General features: G+C 40.3%; 1 long non-coding RNA gene across 1 annotated transcript; it reads left to right on the forward strand.

Moving 5' to 3' along the window:
* The first annotated feature begins 1,187 nt into the window (after positions 1 to 1,187).
* On the forward strand, positions 1,188 to 18,000 carry LOC117518844. The gene is made up of 3 exons (XR_004563092.1): positions 1,188 to 1,476; positions 6,628 to 6,630; positions 17,989 to 18,000. It is a non-coding gene; the product is annotated as an uncharacterized LOC117518844 (long non-coding RNA).
* The last annotated feature ends 1,897 nt before the right edge of the window (positions 18,001 to 19,897 follow it).

Here is a 19,897-nt window from a genome sequence, read left to right on the forward strand (position 1 = left end):
AGGACTACTTTGTGTCCTTAGGGTGAATAAAATGTCTGCGGGTCAAAGAGGTTTCTCTTCTCGTGCACCTACGTTATGGAATGATCTCCCTGCGTCAATAAAACAGTCAGATTGTGTAGAGACTTTCAAGTCCAGAATTATGACACACTTTTCTGTTGGGAAGGTGTCGTAGCACGGACCCACAACAGGGGGCGCAAATGAACGGACAATGAATAAGCCAAAAAGGTAACAATTTAATGTTGTGATAATACACAACGAAACATACTGTAATCTGCACAGTCAATTTAACACCAGGTGACGTGTGGGCAGGCTCGAAGATAGAAGACCCCCGACGAGAGAGAAGCCGCGTCCCACACGGCTTCCACCACCAACGGTCTGAAGAACACCGGAGCCGCCAAGTCCCGAGTCCCCAGGTGGCCTCTGTCTTCGGCTGTCGACCCTGGTACTGCTGGCAGAAAGCAGAAATATGATGAGTGAGTGTGAGTCCGCACACTCAGTAAATCCACAGTCAGAGAGGGAGGAAGCACCTCCACCTCCAATCACACACTCGTGCAGCTCCTGTTTGAGCACTTATCTGGGTGGGAGGTGTTGCGAAGCCGTCGCTGAACACCTCAAATGCCACCTCCACAGACGAGTCTCACCGACAGGAAAACGGCTGCAAAGAAGAGTTTAGACAGATACACAGTCTTAAGTTCACAGAGAAATTACCTTGGTAATGGTAGTCGATTTCTCGGCGGGGAGGTGGAGTTGCAGTCCGGCTTTTATGGTGGTGATGATGAACGAGTGACAGCTGGTGCAGAGGATGAGTGACAGCTGTCACTTCTTCTGGGTCTGGCGCCCTCTCGTGCTTGGAGCCCGCACTTCAAGCAGGGCGCCCTCTGGTGGTGGTGGGCCAGCAGTACCTCCTCTTCAGCGGCCCACACAACACTTTTCCCTTTCATATGGCAAGCATACTGGGATAGGGTACTATGCTTCCTACCCTTTTAAATTAATTTTATTATTAAAGTGACTGGGTTGCAGCCTTAACTTTATCTAAAGTCTGGGTCTTTTAGTGAAGCTTAGGGCGAGTGACTGGCAATCACCTTAGTATTTCTTCTGTTTTTCTTGTTGCTTAATTCTGAAAAATTGTACAGTATTTGTTGTCTTTCTGATGCCTGATTGTGTTTGTCTGTCTGAGGTGTGGCTCCATTCAGAGATGGAAGTAGGTGCCTTCTTTTGCAGGCCTCCCATCCTGTGCACCAGCATGGACTCACAAAACTTCCTGTATATTTATATTGTTAATTGTGTCAGTAGCATGGCCCAAGCAGAGGGTCACCCCTTTGAGTCTGGTCTGCTTGAGGTTTCTTCCTCAAATCATCAGAGGGAGTGTTTCCTTACCATGGTCACCTGTGTGCTTGCTCTAGGGGTTGGTAAGGTTATAGCTTACTTGCATGAAGCACCTTGACGCACCTTTGCTGTGATTTGACGCTATATACAGTGAGGAAAATAAGTATTTGAACACCCTTCGATTTTGCAAGTTCTCCCACTTAGAAATCATGGAGGGGTCTGAAATTTTTATCTTAGGTGCATGTCCACTGTGAGAGACATAATCTTAAAAAAAAAAAAAAAAATCCGGAAATCACAATGTATGATTTTTAATTATTTATTCGTATGTTACTGTTGCAAATAAGTATTTGAACACCTGTGAAAATCAATGTTAATATTTGGTACAGTAGCCTTTGTTTGCAATTACAGAGGTCAAACGTTTCCTGTAGTTTTTCACCAGGTTTGCACACACTGCAGCAGGGATTTTGGTCCACTCCTCCATACAGATCTTCTCTAGATCTTTCAGGTTTGGAGTTTCAGCTCCCTCCAAAGATTTTCTATTGAGTTCAGGTCTGGAGACTGGCCAGGCCACTCCAGGACCTTGACATGCTTCTTACGGAGCCCCTCCTTAGTTGCCCTGGCTGTGTGTTTGGGGTCATTGTCATGCTGGAAGACCCAGCCATGACCCATCTTCATTGCTCTTACTGAGGGAAGGAGATTGTTTGCCAAAATCTCGCAATACATGATCCCATCCATCCTCCCTTCAATACGGTGCAGTCGTCCTGTCCCCTTTGCAGAAGAGCACCCCCAGAGTATGATGTTTCCACCCCCATGCTTCACGGTTAGGATGGTTTTCTTGGGGTTGTTCTCATCCTCTAAACATGGTAAGTGGAGTTGATTCCAAAAAGCTCTATTCTGGTCTCATCTGACCACATGACCTTCTCCCATGCCTCTTCTGGATCATCCAGATGGTCACTGGTGAACTTCAAACGGGCCTGGACATGTGTTGGCTTGAACAGGGGACCTTGCTGCCCTGCAGGATTTTAAACCATGACAGCATCACGTGTTACTAATGTAATCTTTGTGACTGTGGTCCCAGCTCTCTTCAGGTCATTGACCAGGTCCTCCTGTGTAGTTCTGAGCTTTCTCAGAATCATCCTTACCCCACAAAATGAGATCTTGCATGGAATCCCAGACCAGGGGAGATTGACAGTCATCTTGTGTTTCTTCCACTTTCTAATAAATAATCATAACAGTTGTTGTCTTCTACCAAGCTGCTTGCCTGTTGTCCTGTAGTCCATCCCAGCCTTGTGCAGGTCTACAGTTTTGTCCCTGGTGTCCTTAGACAGCTCTTTGGTCTTGGCTATGGTGGACAGGTTGGAGTGCGATTGATTGAGTGTGTGAACAGGTGTATTTTATTCAGGAAACAAGTTCAAACAGGTGCAATTAATACATGTAAAGAGTGCAGAATAAGAGGGCTTCTTAAAGAAAAATTAACAGGTCTGTGTGAGCCAGAATTCTTGCTGGTTGGTAGGTGATCAAATACTTATTTGCAGAAGTAACATACAAATAAATTATTAAAAAAATCATACATTGTGATTTCCGGATTTTTTTTTTTTTTTTTTTTTTTTTAGATTATGTGTCTCACAGTGGACATGCACCTAAGATGAAAATTTCAGACCCCTCCATGATTTCTAAGTGGGAGAACTTGCAAAATCACAGGGTGTTCAAATACTTATTTTCCTCACTGTAAATGAAATGAATTAAAATTTTCAACACTAACTTGTTTGGATTATGACAGGTTCAACTTCAGCTTCTGTACCTTGATATTACCTGTCAGTGCCTGGAATAAAATGTTTCTCCTGAATGATCATCCACAAAGGAATTGAATGAAGCTGGAACAGATCAGATCCGTGTAAACTTTCACAGTGGCGCGCCCCCCCCCCCAATAATTCTGCCAATAATGTGAAAAGTGACTGACATATTTGTGGATCTCAACTGCAGTTTTGCACTGAGAATGTCTCAGTATTGCGTAACTGAGCAAAGTGGTGAATGTGTGTGTTCTGTGATCCACCAATGCTGAATCACCCTTCACAAACAGAATTTTCAGTTTTGCAAATAAACATTTATTTGTAAAAACCCACACACAAGTTACAAATCAGAAATTTGTGTTTGTGGATCACAAAGCACGTGTACAAATCAAAGGATATTTGTAAATCACCCTCTGTGCATTTGCAAGTATTGAGACAAATTTAGCTCCATACTCCAAAAATTTAGGTTTCCTAAATATTTATTACTGCCACTCTTAAAACTTCACTTATCTTTAGAATTTTATTACTGTTAAATTTTAGAATTGATTTAGATGAGATATACTTATTATCTCACAGGAATATATCACAATTATCTGGGAACTACTTTTTGCGCAGGAATTCATCAAGCACGTCGGCCGCAGCCGTGCACTAACACAGAATATACAGAAGCTGTATATCGTTTGTTCGGCCAAAACCTCGGTGTTAAATTGGCAATAAATCTTTGATATAGACGATTTGTGTACGGTTGATTCCATGCATTGTCTTGAGCACCATTTCAATGAATTCAGTTTGTATACCTATGTGCAAGTTTACTGAACTTGCAATCATTGTGTGATGTGTGTGTGTGTGCATTGATACCACATTTTAGAGGAGCACGGGTGACTAAAACATATACCTTGGTATTTATAAAGCAATTTACTATATATTGTTCATTTCAATGACATTTTGTGGAGCCCGTCCAACTTTTACCCCAGCCCCCCCAACAAAACTTTCCTGGCGCCGCCACTGAACTTTCAACACATATTTTGGAATGTGTGGGTGTCAGGGTAGGTTTAATACGTTTCTTAAGCCCTGGTCACACTGTACACTGCGATAGCTGAACGAAGGAAAAAAGTCACAAAGTCACAAATCGTCGAGAAAAGGTGGACGAATAATCCTGCGCTCTTCCCAGCACCGAACAGCCTGAGAATCAAGAGCGCATAAAGGAACGAAACAAAACCGAAACTAACGAAAGAAAAACGAAGTGAATGTCGACCTTGACACTTTAAACAAAATCAAAACGAAACATTCACGATGACATGACTGACAGCGTGTATGAGACAGAGCGCAGCTAGCCCTATGCTCATGTCCACAGCACTGGCAGGTGCGGGGTCTGGTTGTCTTGACAACAACGTGTGTGCAGACGCAGGCCAGTCACAAACGGCTGGAACGTGCATAAGCAGTTACAGTAGTTGATAAAACGTTCTTGCTGCTACTGTTTCTGTGTGACAATGTTGCTTTTCATCCCACACATGGACGAGTCGTCAGTGATACAAGGATGTTATGTTCAGCTTGTTGGATCTTTAGTTATTGATCCGTTCGGATATTTTCAGCGTTTGTGCAAGACGTCGGACTTGGGAGGTTGGATGAAGTTGGACGACAGTCAAACGGAAAGCTGACGTCATGGGAACTATGCAAACGATGGGAAACCGTCAAGATAGAAAGCAAAAAGAAATACGGATGAATTGAGGTTGTTGTTGGAATTCATTCATATTTTTTGACAGTTTAAAATTTCCGACAAAGCGCCAGCAACAAGAATGAAGCTAGACAACGATTAAACAATGTCAACGTAAGTCCAGATTTCTTGTTTCATTTTGGCTTCAGTGTCCTTCTGTGCTGTGTGACTGGGGCTTTACATAATGTAATGTAAATTAATTTTACTGGCTTGATATCCAGGTCAGAACGGTATTTTAACAGGTATTTTGCAAGCTTTTTTTCTGTGTGTGTTCACTGGCATATCCATATTGAAAATGCACATGAAACATTTCACATATGGGCACTTTATCCATATTCTGCCCGATGTGAAAATAGCACATCTCTCTACATGATCATTTGTGTTAAGTAGGCACCATTCCGACTGCAGACTCTAGTACTCATACGAGGTCTATTAGATAAGAAACCAACACTTTTATTTTTTTTTAACTATATGGATTTGAATTACACCAATCATGCTTGAACCCTCGTGCGCATGCGTGGGTTTTTTCACGCATGTCGGTGACGTCATTTCCCTGTGGGCAGGCCTTGAGTGAGATGCGGTCCCGCCCTCTCGGCTGAATTCCTTTGTTTCACACGCTGCTCGAGACGGCGCGCGTTGCTTTATCAAAATGTTTTCTGGACCTGTGAGGAATATCCGAGTGGACACTATTCGAGAAATTCAGCTGGTTTTCGGTGAAAAGTTTAGTGGCTGATGAGAGATTATGGGGTGTTTCTGTCGCTGTAAGGACTTCCCACGGAGCGGGACGTCGCACAGCGCTTCCAGGCGCCGTCGTCGGCCTGTTTCGACCTGAAAACATCCTAATTTAAGGCTTAATTCACCCAGGACGTCGTGAGAGAACAGAGAAAATTCAGAAGAGGCCGGCATGCGGACTTTATGCGGACATTCCACTGTTTAAGGACATTTTTTAATGAAAGACGTGCGTGCAAATTCGCCGTGACAACTCGGCGAATCTGTGTGCGCCGCGACAGGAAAAACACCTCCGTGTTGAAAACCATTTGTAAAATTCAGGCGGCTTTTGATGGCTTTCAACAAGTGAGTAACTGAGAAATTGTTTAACAGCTTGGGCATGTTCCAACTTGCCCGTTAAGTTTTCCAACGGAGGTGTTTCTCCTGTCGCGACCCCCCGCGGTCGGGTCCGGCCCGACATGCGACTCTGCCCGCACGTTCTTTCATTACAAAATGTCCGTTAACAATGGAATGTCCGAATAAACTCCTCATGCCGACTTCTTCAGATCGCCGTCAGGCGCCGTGGGCCGTCCTTAAAGCGACACTACAAGACCAAAATCTCTCATCAGCTGTTAAAATTTTTACCGAAAACCAGCTGAATTTATTGAATGGTGTCCACTCAGTTGTGCCTTACAGTTTTGAAAAAATTTTGATCAAACAAAGCAGCAGTCTCTGAGCCATTCCTAAACAATGAAAAAATCGACGAGAGGGTGGGCCACTCATCACTCAAAGACTGCCCACAGGCGAATGACGTAACCAACAGGCGTGAAAAAACTCTCGCATGCCCACGAGGGTTCAAGCATGTCTGATGTAATCACACGTGATTCAAATCCATATGGTTTTTGAAAAAAATAATAAGGTCGGATACTTTTCTAATAGACCTCGTATATGGCTCTATGGGTTTTACTCACTGCACAGCACCACCTGATGGCTACTGTTACACAAACACTATAAGCAGTTGCAGTGATGAAAGTGACCCTTAAAAAAAAAATCCTGCAGGTTTTTGTCATGACGCTGGGGCTGCCGCAGCTAGTGGGGGTCTGGGGAAAATACTACATGCAATTTGGTGCAATTAATAAGCTAAATGAGAACTATTTCTCAGTCCTATTTTCTTGGTAATTTTAGTCAGAAAATATAACGCAGTGCTAAAATACCCTCAGCTGTATGAGTGTTCTTTATAATTTCAGTTGTTTAATTCATTATTACGATCCTATTGTCTTACAATTTGTACGACGTGTTCAATAAAAACCCTCTATCAATCAATCACGCACGCTAACATACAGGAATTGCTTTGTAAATCAGTTCAGAGGTGTTATTAGTTTCCAAAAAATAGCGTTTTCAGTTGTAGAAGTTTTTATTTCTCACTAGCTTTTACATAATATATGACAAAGAGGTTATATTTACACACAAACGAAACATTGTTTCTTTTGGCTTTAAAGTGAAGCCAAAAGATAAAACTTCACAAAATTTGGCCCTCAAAATGCAAGCAATAGTGTTTCAGAGAGTTGTAAATTTAAAATTTTCCATGGGCAAACGGTCTCGATCTCCCCAACAAACACTCACATCTGAAGAGCAGGCTGTGCGATACACTGCAGCAGAACTTTTACCACAGCCACGCAGCAAGTGCTGGTGGAAAAGACTGACTGAATAGTTAGTCCACACCAGGCAGAGAACCTTCGTGTGCGGACCCATGGCATTATGAGAAATGAAAGAAAGAAAAAAAAAGAAAACACTACTGTGTGAATTAAATGGCGGACCTTTCTCTTTTCTTCCATGCAACAGACAAGAGTCCTGGTCGTCATGATTGACATGTTTAAATAGCTTTGACAGAGGGTGATCAATAAATTGTGGACCTGCTTCTAAATCAGAACCATATGAACACCCTGCGATTTTGCAAGTTCTCCCACTTAGAAATCATGGAGGGGTCTGAAATTTTCACCTTAGGTGCATGTCCGCTAACTGTGAGAGACATAAAAAAAAAAAAAATCCAGACATCACAATGTATGATTTTTTTTATAATTTATTTGTATGTTCCTGCTGCAAATAAGTATTTGAACGGGAAGGAGGTTGTTTGCCAAAATCTCACAATACATGACCCCATCCATCCTCCCTTCAATACGGTGCAGTCGTCCTGTCCCCTTTGCAGAAGAGCACCCCCAGAGTATGATGTTTCCACCCCCATGCTTCACGGTTGGGATGGTTTTCTTGGGGTTGTTCTCATCCTCTAAACATGGTAAGTGGAGTTGATTCCAGAAAGCTCTATTCTGGTCTCATCTGACCACATGACCTTCTCCCATGCCTCCTCTGGATCATCCAGATGGTCACTGGTGAACTTCAAACGGGCCTGGACATGTGCTGGCTTGAGCAGGGGGACCTTGCTGCCCTGCAGGATTTTAAACCATGGCAGCATCATGTGTTACTAATGTAATCTTTGTGACTGTGGTCCCAGCTCTCTTCAGGTCATTGACCAGGTCCTCCTGTGTAGTTCTGAGCTTTCTCAGAATCATCCTTACCCCACAAAGTGAGATCTTGCATGGAATCCCAGACTGAGAGAGACTGACAGTCATCTTATGTTTCTTCCATTTTCTAATAAATAATCATAACAGTTGTTGTCTTCTACCAAGCTGCTTGCCTGTTGTCTTGTAGTCCATCCCAGCCTTGTGCAGGTCTACAGTTTTGTCCCTGGTGTCCTTAGACAGCTCTTTGGTCTTGCTATGGTGGACAGGTTGGAGTATGATTGATTGAGTGTGTGAACAGGTGTCTTTTATACAGGTAACAAGTTCAAACAGGTGCAATTAATACAGGTAAAGTGTGCAGAATAAGAGGGCTTCTTAAAGAAAAATTAACAGGTCTGTGTGAAGCAGAATTCTTGCTGGTTGGTAGGTAATCAAATACTTATTTGCAGCAGTAACATAAAAATAAATTATTAAAAAAAAATCATACATTGTGATTTCCAGATATTTTTTTTTAGATTATGTCTCTCACAGTGGACATGCACCTAAGATGAAAATGTCAGACCCCTGCATGATTTCTAAGTCAATTCAATCAATCAATTTCATTTATATAGCGCCAAATCACAACAAACAGTTGCCCCAAGGCGCTTTATATTGTATGGCCTTGCCCTGTGAGCAAGCATTTGGCGACAGTGGGAAGGAAAAACTCCCTTTTAACAGGAAGAAACCTCCAGCAGAACCAGGCTCAGGGAGGGGCAGTCTTATGCTGGGACTGGTTGGGGCTGAGGGAGAGAACCAGGAAAAAGACATGCTGTGGAGGGGAGCAGAGATCAATCACTAATGATTAAATGCAGAGTGGTGCATACAGAGCAAAAAGAGAAAGAAACACTCAGTGCATCATGGGAACCCCCCAGCAGTCTACGTCTATAGCAGCATAACTAAGGGATGGTTCAGGGTCACCTGATCCAGCCCTAACTATAAGCTTTAGCAAAAAGGAAAGTTTTAAGCCTAATCTTAAAAGTAGAGAGGGTGTCTGTCTCCCTGATCTGAATTGGGAGCTGGTTCCACAGGAAAGGAGCCTGAAAGCTGAAGGCTCTGCCTCCCATTCTACTCTTACAAACCCTAGGAACTACAAGTAAGCCTGCAGTCTGAGAGCGAAGCGCTCTATTGGGGTGATATGGTACTATGAGGTCCCTAAGATAAGATGGGACATGATTATTCAAAACCTTATAAGTAAGAAGAAGAATTTTAAATTCTATTCTAGAATTAACAGGTGAGATATGCTCTCTCCTTCTAGTCCCCGTTAGTACTCTAGCTGCAGCATTTTGAATTAACTGAAGGCTTTTCAGGGAACTTTTAGGACAACCTGATAATAATGAATTACAATAGTCCAGCCTAGAGGAAATAAATGCATGAATTAGTTTTTCAGCATCACTCTGAGAGAAGACCTTTCTAATTTTAGAGATATTGCGTAAATGCAAAAAAGCAGTCCTACATATTTGTTTAATATGCGCTTTGAATGACATATCCTGATCAAAAATGACTCCAAGATTTCTCACAGTATTACTAGAGGTCAGGGTAATGCCATCCAGAGTAAGGATCTGGTTAGACACCATGTTTCTAAGATTTGTGGGGCCAAGTACAATAACTTCAGTTATTGTACTTGGCCCCAGTTGTTATTGTTTGTAAGTGGGAGAACTTGCAAAATCGCAAGGTGTTCAAATATTTATTTTCCTCACTGTATATATATATATATGTGTGTGTGTGTGTTATATATATATATGTGTGTGTGTGTGTGTGTGTGTGTGTGTGTGTGTGTGTGTGTGTGTGTGTGTGTGTGTGTGTGTGTGTGTGTGTGTGTGTGAATGAATCTGTGGGAATTAAAATGAGAATTGATTAAAGTTCGGCGAATTGATCTTTTCAACCCAGCGCTAATCACAAGTCATAGTGTTATGGTCTGAACCAGAATGGATGGCTCGACCCAAATACAGAAGACAGGAATGGACAGAATTTGTACAGAACAACTGGAGAATGTGCAACAGAATGAATAATGGTAAGGAGGCCTGGTGAGCGGAGACACGGCCTGCACAGTGGTGGAACTAGGGAGCCGCAGTTCACCGACGCTGGAACCAGAGCTGTGTGGAAGAGCCAGGTGGAGAACACAGGATCGGTAACCAGAGCCAAGGTGCAGAAGGACTTGTGGAGGAGATCCAAACCCAGGTGACTGTCCACGGAGCTGAGGGAGGAGATCCTGAGGAGGAGGAGAGACACAGGTGAGTTGGTGTGCAGAGCACACGAGCAATCAGTACGGAGTGGCAGAACACTCAGGTTCAAAGATGCCAAAAACAGCGGCGTAGGAACACCAGAGAAGATAGCAGCAGAATAGAGAGTCCAGGTTCTGAGCAGGAATCATTGAGTTTCTGGCGAAGATGAGCTTGTTAGGTTCTTTTATTGCGGTGAGCGATCTCCAAAAGAATTGGACAGGAAATGAACTTCAAAGTTTAGATGTTGAATTGAAAAAGTTCTTACACTGATACAGAGAGTCATCTCAGCGCTGGGATCTTGACCAGGTCACATACAAACACTTGAAACAAAGAACCCCAATTTTCTTTGTCCTCTAACTTTTATTCCTGAGTCCAGGCTGGCCCCATGTGGGTGAGCGGTCCTTAGCCTGTCGTGAATCAATGGCTATGTTATTGGCTGCAAAAGTGAAGTAGGCGGGTGTCTGCTCACGTTGCGTTCAAGGTTGTTATGTAAAAAATCTTATAGTGTGTGCCTGTGTCTGTGTATGTCAATGCAATAATCAGTGTTCCATCATGCTGATTCTTTACCAAATAGTCATGAATACTTTGGTTTTATCAATTAAACATCTATAAAAAGATCAGATGGTTTTATCAGTTAGACAGCTGTAAAAGGCTCAGATAGTTTTACCAAATACAAGGACATTTTGTGCGTCAGCCATTTTTAAAAGCAGTTAGGTCAAGATCAGATAGTTACAAGGACATTTTGGATGTGCGTCACACTCTTACAGAAGTGATTGGCGTCCTCATGCCCAAATCCACTCCAGCATTTCTGCTGTTGTTGTAATTGTTTGGTCTTTATGTATGGGGTAATAAAAAAGCATATGAGATTTTTCCATTCTGAATTCTCGGAATCTTCTCGAGCTAGTTGTAGATTGTTGTATGTTGCAAAACGAAAACCAGTCACTCGCAGACAATGTGACATTGAGCTCTCGTTCCCATTTTGATTTGACATATAAAGAATTTTCCTGTTACCCTTTTTGGAGACAGCTATACAGTTTTGATGCAATCTTTGAGGGAATTTTTTATATGCATCTGTCAAAAGTAAAATTATGTCATTAATCCCCGCTGATAAGTGCTGACTCACTTCTTTATCGTAAAAGTTTTGTAGCTGTAGGTACTGGTATAGATATCTGTTTTCAAGTTTAAACTCTTGTTTGAGTTTATCAAAGGTCTTAAAGATTTCCCCCTTCATAGTGCAGTGGCAATGAGGTCAGATCCTGAGATGACGTTAGCCTAGAGTAGAACAAAGTGCAACCTATATGGTTTGATGCAGAATTTTGTCTCAGTTATGGAAATGATGGTTGGAATCTGATAAAATGTGTCACAATTTTTCAGAGAAAAAATTAGAAAGTGCATTTTGTCAAATATTGGCTGACAAAACAAACATGGTTCTTGCAGCCTGACCAAGCTCATGATTTTTATTTTATTTAACCTTGATTTAACCAGGATAGTCCTATCTCTTTTACAAGGGAGACCTGGACAGTTATAAAGCTTCCAATTCACCTAACCTGCATGTCTTTGGATGCGGGAGGAAGCCGGAGCACCCAGAGGAAACCCACGCAAACGTTACCTCCTCCAACTTTGGAGGAGGTAATGTTTTCGACCATGTTTGTTTGTTTGTTTGTTTGATTGTGAACTGCCTGGAGCTCACAATTTTTCTTATATCGTTATGACATTTTTTTACTGAAGATTCATATCCTGATAAGCAAGATCTGATTCAAGTTTCAAAATCATAAATCAAAGAGCAAAGTCAGGAAAAATCTTGGAAAATTGGAAAAATTCCCTAACTGTCAACAAAGCTCCAATTTCTTTCATATTTGACACCGTTATGTAGGATGGTATCCTTTATCGACTGACAAAGTTTGATCTGGATCTGATCCAGATAACAGATTTTGTGTTCATTTAAATTTAACATCGATAACCCCATTTAATGTATATTTTACATTATATCTTAAACGTGCCCCCGTCACTCTCATATTTGAAAGTGAGGTGCAGACTGGCACTCACACTGAAGACTGTTTGACCCGCATCTGATCTGTGTTGCAGATTTAGTGGATATTTGATTTTAACAAAGAAAAGCCCTTTTGATGTATATTTTGTATTATATTTTAACACATGAAAAGTCACTTTTAACAGGACTTTGACCTTGAAAATTTTTTCCAAGGTAAGAATCTGCGGAATTTGAAACTAGTGTTGGCGGAGGTTTGTGCTCTACGAGCGCGGTGCTCTTGTTTGTCTGTTTGTTTGTGAACAGCCTGGACCCCACAAGTTTTCAAATATTGTTATGAATTTTTTACTGAAGATTCATATCCTGATATGCAAGAGCTGATCTAGTTTTCAAGGTCAGAGGTCAAAGTAAGGAAAAATCTTGGAAAAATCCCTATCTTTAACACTGAACGAATTTTCAAAAATTGATAACTCTGCCAAAAACATCAAATTGCTTTCATATTTGAGAGTGTTATGTAGGGTGGCATCCTTTATCGACTGACGAAGTTTGATCTGGACCATACAATGGACGCCTTACAGTAGGTCACTGGTTGAATTTCATGTCTCATAACCAAAGGAGAAGGCAGAAAGCACCAGGACCCTAAAGACTTGGACCTTCATTCTCCTGCAATGGTATCAGTAAACCCTTCTGTCCAGTGACCTCATGAGTCCACAAGCCAGGCATCTCTCAGCGTCAAACTGCCGACACACGTTTAACACTTTCACAATGTAAATTTTTTTTTTTTGTACACCTGCTTATTTTCATTCAGGGTCCCCACAGTAGGTCATCTATATTTGTCTCAGCTGATCAGGGAGGGAACCTGTATAAAAGTCACATTTATTCATTTTTTTGTGTGTGGCCAATGGAACAGTGGTTACAGCAAGAAGGCTGTGGATTCAAGAGTTTGCTTGTTCTCATGTTCGAATGTGGTTCCTCCAGATTCTCTGGTTTCCTGCCACCATCAGAGCACACACATCAGGTTCTTTCTCCTCTGAGAAAACTCTTTGTCCAAGAGCAGGGATTTCTTGGGGTTTATGAGTTAGAATGGGATCTGGACCTACTGTATATAGAACTTATTTCTACTTCCTAATACAAAATGTAGATTTTCTAAAAATATCACAAATCTAAAGTTCTTATTTTCCTTTGTTTATATGTATTGACTTAAAATGACGATGTCTACATTATAGTTCCGTCTTGATAAAATCACCAAAGCAGTACAAATATGTGATTTGGACTTTGACATCCTGATGCAAATTTGAAAAACCGCATGTTTTACAAATTATACAGATGTATAGCTTCAAACCAATGTAAAACTGGAATATTTATTCTGCATTAAATAACTAAAGGAAACGATTGCAGATAAAAGGAGATGGAACACGTCTGCTGGATACTGTGAATGGTTGGTGCGTGCCTCTTTTTCTTCCTCCGTGCTATAACATTTTTTTAACCACTTACTGCCACATCACTTCTTTCATTGTGATGATCTGTGAAGTGGAACATAACACTGGCAGTTTAGAGGTCAGAGGCTCCCGCTGCCTAGATACATAGAGCCTAATATTAGAACATTTCCTTGATTTGTTAGCAGCATCTCTGCTGATTTCAGAGCACATGGCAACAGGCCAACCAATAGGATTTCAGGAGACCACTAAAACCCCTCGCTCTGTATAGCAACAGTGGCGTCTTCCTCTTATTTATTTATATTTGGGTTTTTCTCCCACCTACTCATTCTCATGCATCTGTCCCTTCACTGTGCTTCCACACAGTGCTCCCAAACTACCGAAAAGAGTTCTGGTGTGGATGTAATACTTATTTTACCACTGAATTTATTTTTACCTTTTTTTTCCCTTACCTGAATAGGTAAAAACATTTGCATTGTTTTATTATTTTGTTATTTTGGGATACAGTTAACATTTTACATGGATTCTTTTTTAAATAGGTTAGAAATTGGCCTGATTATCTGTGGGTTTTCTTCCCCTTATTAAAGTATATGACAAGTAAAAAAAATAAATAAATAAGAGGATAAGGTCTTGGAAAAGCCTGGATTTTCAGGAAGACACAAGATGTATCCGGGAGATAAAATGCCAAGAGGAACGGTACCATGGGAAAAGGTAGGACTCGATGGAGATGGACAACGACCCATTGGAGAGGATTTTTAGTGATGGAGAACACAAGAGGCAGGACAGGAAGACTGGGGGGTGGAGGAGTTGAGAATGGTGTGACAACTGAGGCCAGTGGTTGGTTTGATCTGAACCACGTGTGCGTCCAGCCACTTCTCGTCTGCGTTTCACGGATGTCGATGAAACATCGACTTCCCCGATTACTTCTGTTTCACCACAGGTAGGTAATGTCATGAGTCATCAAGCTTTCTGGTGGTGTTTAGTTTTATTTTAGGTAGCCTTGGTATTTGTATAAAAGTAACCATTTTGAAATTCACGTTTCTTCGAGATTCCGAGCGTAGCTACCAGATGATGAAATGCTTGAAGGCACTTTGGAAATAGGGTGTATCTAACATCCCATATATAAAATTAAACCACTGCAAGACTTAGACCATACAGCTAAAAAAAAATTCCTACAGCGCAAGATACTCCACAGATTTAACGTACTTAAAGGGACTTATAGCGCAACTACAACGCTATCCTTTACGAATCCATCACTCCTGTAGCAAGAGACGAGACGTAAATGATATTTAATGTTATCATTATACTGCAATATTTAAGCCGACACACTGCCTTGACCGCTCAACACAGATGAGCATAGCAATATACGGATTTACAAAAGAAACCCAACACATTTACCAGTGATGAGATAAAACATAATATGATGACAACAAAGAAACACAAGACATTATTGTGAACTGATATTTTATCCTCAACTAATAGAACTGGCTGCAGTGTACGGTAAACAGTGAGTCCCAAAGATTTCAACACTGATGCCATTACAGCATCGTGACTTACGATCTGTAATGCTCGCTTAAGCAGTAACATTTAAATGACAGCGTGTTTCCTGAGATGAACATTTGGTTTGGATAAAACTATAACAGGACTAGAGAGATTGCATTCAGCAGATACAGTTGAACTCCAAAGTTTACATACCCTGGCAGAAATTTTTTTTTTGCCCATTTTTCAGAGAATATGAATGATAATGCAAATTTTTTTTTCACTCATGGTTAGTAGTTGTGTGAATCCATTTATTGTCCAACAACTGTGTTTACTTTTCTTAAATCATAATGACAACAGAAACTACCCAAATGACCCTGATCAAAAGTTTACATACCCTGTTCTTAATACTGTGTTTTGCCCCCTTTAATATCAACGACAGCTTGGAGTATTTTGTGGTAGTTTGTGGACGAGGCTCTCTGATGGTGAAGCTGCCACTGAATATGTTTTGGACTTTATTTACATCAATTACAAAGAAATACAATATGGCACTCTGTGGTAAATCTGCATGGAGTAGACAGTTCTCAAAAACTGAGTGACTGTGCAAGAAGTAGAAGAGTGAGGAAAGCCACCAAGACACCCAGACAACCCAAAAGGAGTTATAGGCTTATGTGGCTGTGATTGGAGAAATTGTGCACAGTGCAATTTTTGCTTTTTGCATCACCTTCATAGTGCAGTAGAGCAGAGAAGGATTTTCTTTCACCAAAACAGATCAAATCCAGGCTTGCATCTCAGATGTACCTTCTGGCAATTTGTAGCTAAACTTTCAGGTCTTCTTTTCAAGAAAATCCTCCCTTATATCACTTCATCATGAAGCTATATAACTGGTGATACAAAATGCAAAATTTGCACTGTGCACAATTTCTCCAATCACAGCCAGAGAAGCTTATAACTTCTTCTGGGTTGGAGTGTCATTTTGTCAAGGTAAACTTTTGAGCACAACTGTATTTAGTAAGAAATGCAGCACTACTGAAACAAAACGCAACAGAAATTCACCATTTCATCAGTCCCCAAGAACTCTTATGCAGCCGGTCTGCTCTGTGTCAGCCTCATCTCGTCAGATCTCATAAGCTAAGCAGAGCAGGATCTGATTAGTACTTGGATGGGAGACCTCTTTGGAACACCAGCGGCTGTGTGTGTTTCTCCTGGTAAAACTGGAGTTGCCTCAGGAAGGGCATCTGTCGTAAAACCTGTGCCAATTACCAATGTGGATCGGGCTGTATCCGCTGTGGCGACCCTGAACAAAACTGGGAGCAGCCGAATGAACAACAACATAAGTATGTATGTTTGATTGTTTTAGTACAACTCAAGCTACAAGCAGAAAGCTTTTGTAGCTGTTCAGCACTCTCTAATACACTTGAAACTTGTTCTTAATGCTGAAAAAACAAAGCTTATGTTATTCTCTAACTGCAAAAAGCCTCAAATGGTACCCACTGTGTCCACTCTTGAGGGCAGTGAAATACAGGTGGTTCATATGTATAAATATTTAGGTGTCTTGATTGATGATTCACTCACTTTCAAGCCACATATAGAAAATCTTAAGAAGCTGAAGCTAAAAATTGGTTTTTATTTTCGTAATAAGTTGTGTTTTTCTTTTAATGTGAAAAAGTGTCTTGTCGCTGCAACATTTGTATCTATGTTGGATTATGGAGATCTTCTGTACATGAATGCTGGTGCTCAATGTTTACAAACAGTTGATACTGTTTATCATGCTGCCCTGAGGTTCATTACGAACTGTAAAATGTCTACTCACCACTGTGAATTATACACTCGAGTAGGATGGTCTGCTCTGGCCACTCGAAGGGCTAGTCATCTCTACACTTTTATTTATAAGGCAATTTTGGGATTGCTGCCTTCATACATTTGCTCGTTAATTACTCTGAGAAATGTTGAATCCTATTCTCTTCGTTCAAAAGAGTATTTGTTGGCTTCTGTCCCCTTTGCTCAGACGGAATTGGGCAAAAGAGCCTTTGTTTATTCTGCACTTTATGCGTGGAACATGCTACAGAAAGACTGGAAACTAATGGAATTAATTTCTTTGAGCACTTTTAAATCCAAACTAAGAGTTACTGAGGCCAATTGTACTATATGCCCTTGTTTCTCATAATGTGTTTATAACTTCTGTTTTTATTGTATAAATATGTAACTGTATTTTGTGTTTGTTGCTGCCATTTTGGCCAGGATTCCCTTGAAAAAGAGGTTTGTAATCTCAATGGGATATTTTCTGGTTAAATAAAGGTTAGAAAGAAAGAAAGAACTCAAATTTCTCTTTTTTGCCCTTTTGTAGATAAGATGAGACATATCTTAAATATAGTATCTTATAGTATCATATAGTGTCTTAAATAACAATCTCTTGAATTATTCAATCTGGTTCAAAGCCAATAGATTATCGTTGAATTCCTGGCAATAAAAAAATGTAATCATGGTCTAATTAAAATTTGCATCGATAATGAAGTAATATCAAGGGTCTCGTCTACATGTTTCTTGGGTGTGTGGATAGATGAGAAACTGTCTTGGAAAGAACATTTGATCATGTTTGGAAAAAAAAAATTACCAAGTCAATAGGAATCATAAGCAAAATAAGACATTTAGTACATCACAAATGTCTTTTAACATTATATTATAGTTTAGTTTATCCATATTTAAGTTATTGCAATATTGTATGGGGAAGTACCTTTGCAACTTATATAAATAAAATATTTCTTCTACAGAAAAAATTGAAGAGCTAGCTACTCCTTCGAAACCTTGCGCTGCAAGTGCACCTCTGTTTTTTTTAAATTGCAGCTCTTAAATATCTTCCATATAAATATTTTCCTGACCTGTACTTGTGTTTTCAGAGCTCTCTATGATATCAAGTGGCCTTCCTTCATCAAATATTATTTTGTGCATAACCATCAAATTCATAATTATCCGATTAGGCAGGCTGCACATTTGCATTTACCTTTGCATAGAGCGACTTGTTATCAGCATCACATCAGATATCATGGTGTTAAATCTTGGAGTGATATTGTACATGTTGTAAATCCATCCATCACTTTATATAGATATAAAAGTGGACTAAAAGCAAAGATTCTGCGGGTGTATTTACAATGACTTGATTATATTATCTGGAAAAATTGGTGTAATACTGTATAGTATATTGCTGCGCTATGTTTGTTTTGTTCGGGAGTGGGTTTTTGATAAGCCTTTTTGGCTTCCATCACTCCCTTGCACATTATTCATATTGTATTTTTTTCTCTTTCTCTTTTATTGTTTTATGTTTATACATTATTTTTGTATGACTTAGATTTTTGTGCTAAATAAACAAATAAAAAAAATCAAATCAAATATCACCACCATTTCATTCTCTTCAAAACTGAAAAAAGCGGCATGTGAAACCCAAATGTTTGGAAGCGAAGTGGGATTTAGCCATAGCCCCAGTTATGTCTTTATGATGACACAAATAATTATTTGCCATGTGATAATGTAACAACGTACAGTCATGTTACAAAAGTACAAAAATCCCAAGAAATTCTGTGACATAAGAGTTGGCCTATCAACCTATAGTCTGGGGTTCAATTACAGTTGTGTGCTTCAAGCTGTCTGTCTGTGTCCTTGGACAAGACATCATCTGCATTGTTCCAGTCCACCCAGCTGTAAATGAGTACTGGCCCTTGGCTGGGTAAGTAACCTGTGACGGACTGGTGTCGTGTCCAGAGTGAGTCCTAGCCACTCACCCACTTCACGCTATGATATCTGAGAAAAAGCGCGGCTCCCATGGACCTCGGGGCCTATGTAGGACTTAAACTGGGCAACAAGCTCGGCTCTTAATTGCTTGTTCCAAGTAGCTCCCCCAACAACAACAACAACAACAAAATGCCTTCAATTATATTTAAATTTGAAAATCACTTAGATAATAGGCCCTGCGATAGACCCATGTACCCCACCTTTCACCCTATGACTGCTGGGATGAGCTCCAGCGCCCCCACCGCTATGACCCTAAATTGGAGTAAGCGGGTATAGGAAATGAATGAATAAATGAATTAGGCAATATTTATACATTTCACAAAAAGACGTCAGGCGGTTCGAGTGTTCCTTTTTTCTTTTTGTTCACCACCAGTGCTGTCAAATTAATAAATCATTTGGCATTGCAAGTTTTAATTACACTGTTTTCTTAGAATCTTAAATAATGACACATCAAAAGAACCAATACATTATTATAAACAATTTAATTTAATATGCAAATTATTCTGGAAGACAAATTGTCTGTCCTACAAATAAAATGTCAATACAAAATATCAACATTACAAAAATAAATTATAACATAAAAAAATAAAAATTCCAACTAATTTCTGACACTATTTTCCCTGTGACATACTTGGTAAAATCTGAACTTAAAAACTGCAAAATGTTTACTCAGCTGAAACACTCACTCATTCATCTTCAACCGCTTATCCGGGACTGGGTCGTGGGTCAGTTGAAACAAAAGCACACAAACATCTTCAAATGATAACGCTGGTCAACAACAACAAAAAATGTTTTCTTTCATGGACTTTGAGAACAGATTTAGGGTCATTTTGGGGTGCTGAATCCTAACCTGAGCTCAGATTTCCTCTATTACATCACCTTATTTTGCAATCT

Source organism: Thalassophryne amazonica, chromosome 10 (genome assembly GCF_902500255.1).
Source record: "Thalassophryne amazonica chromosome 10, fThaAma1.1, whole genome shotgun sequence".
NCBI lineage: Eukaryota > Metazoa > Chordata > Actinopteri > Batrachoidiformes > Batrachoididae > Thalassophryne > Thalassophryne amazonica.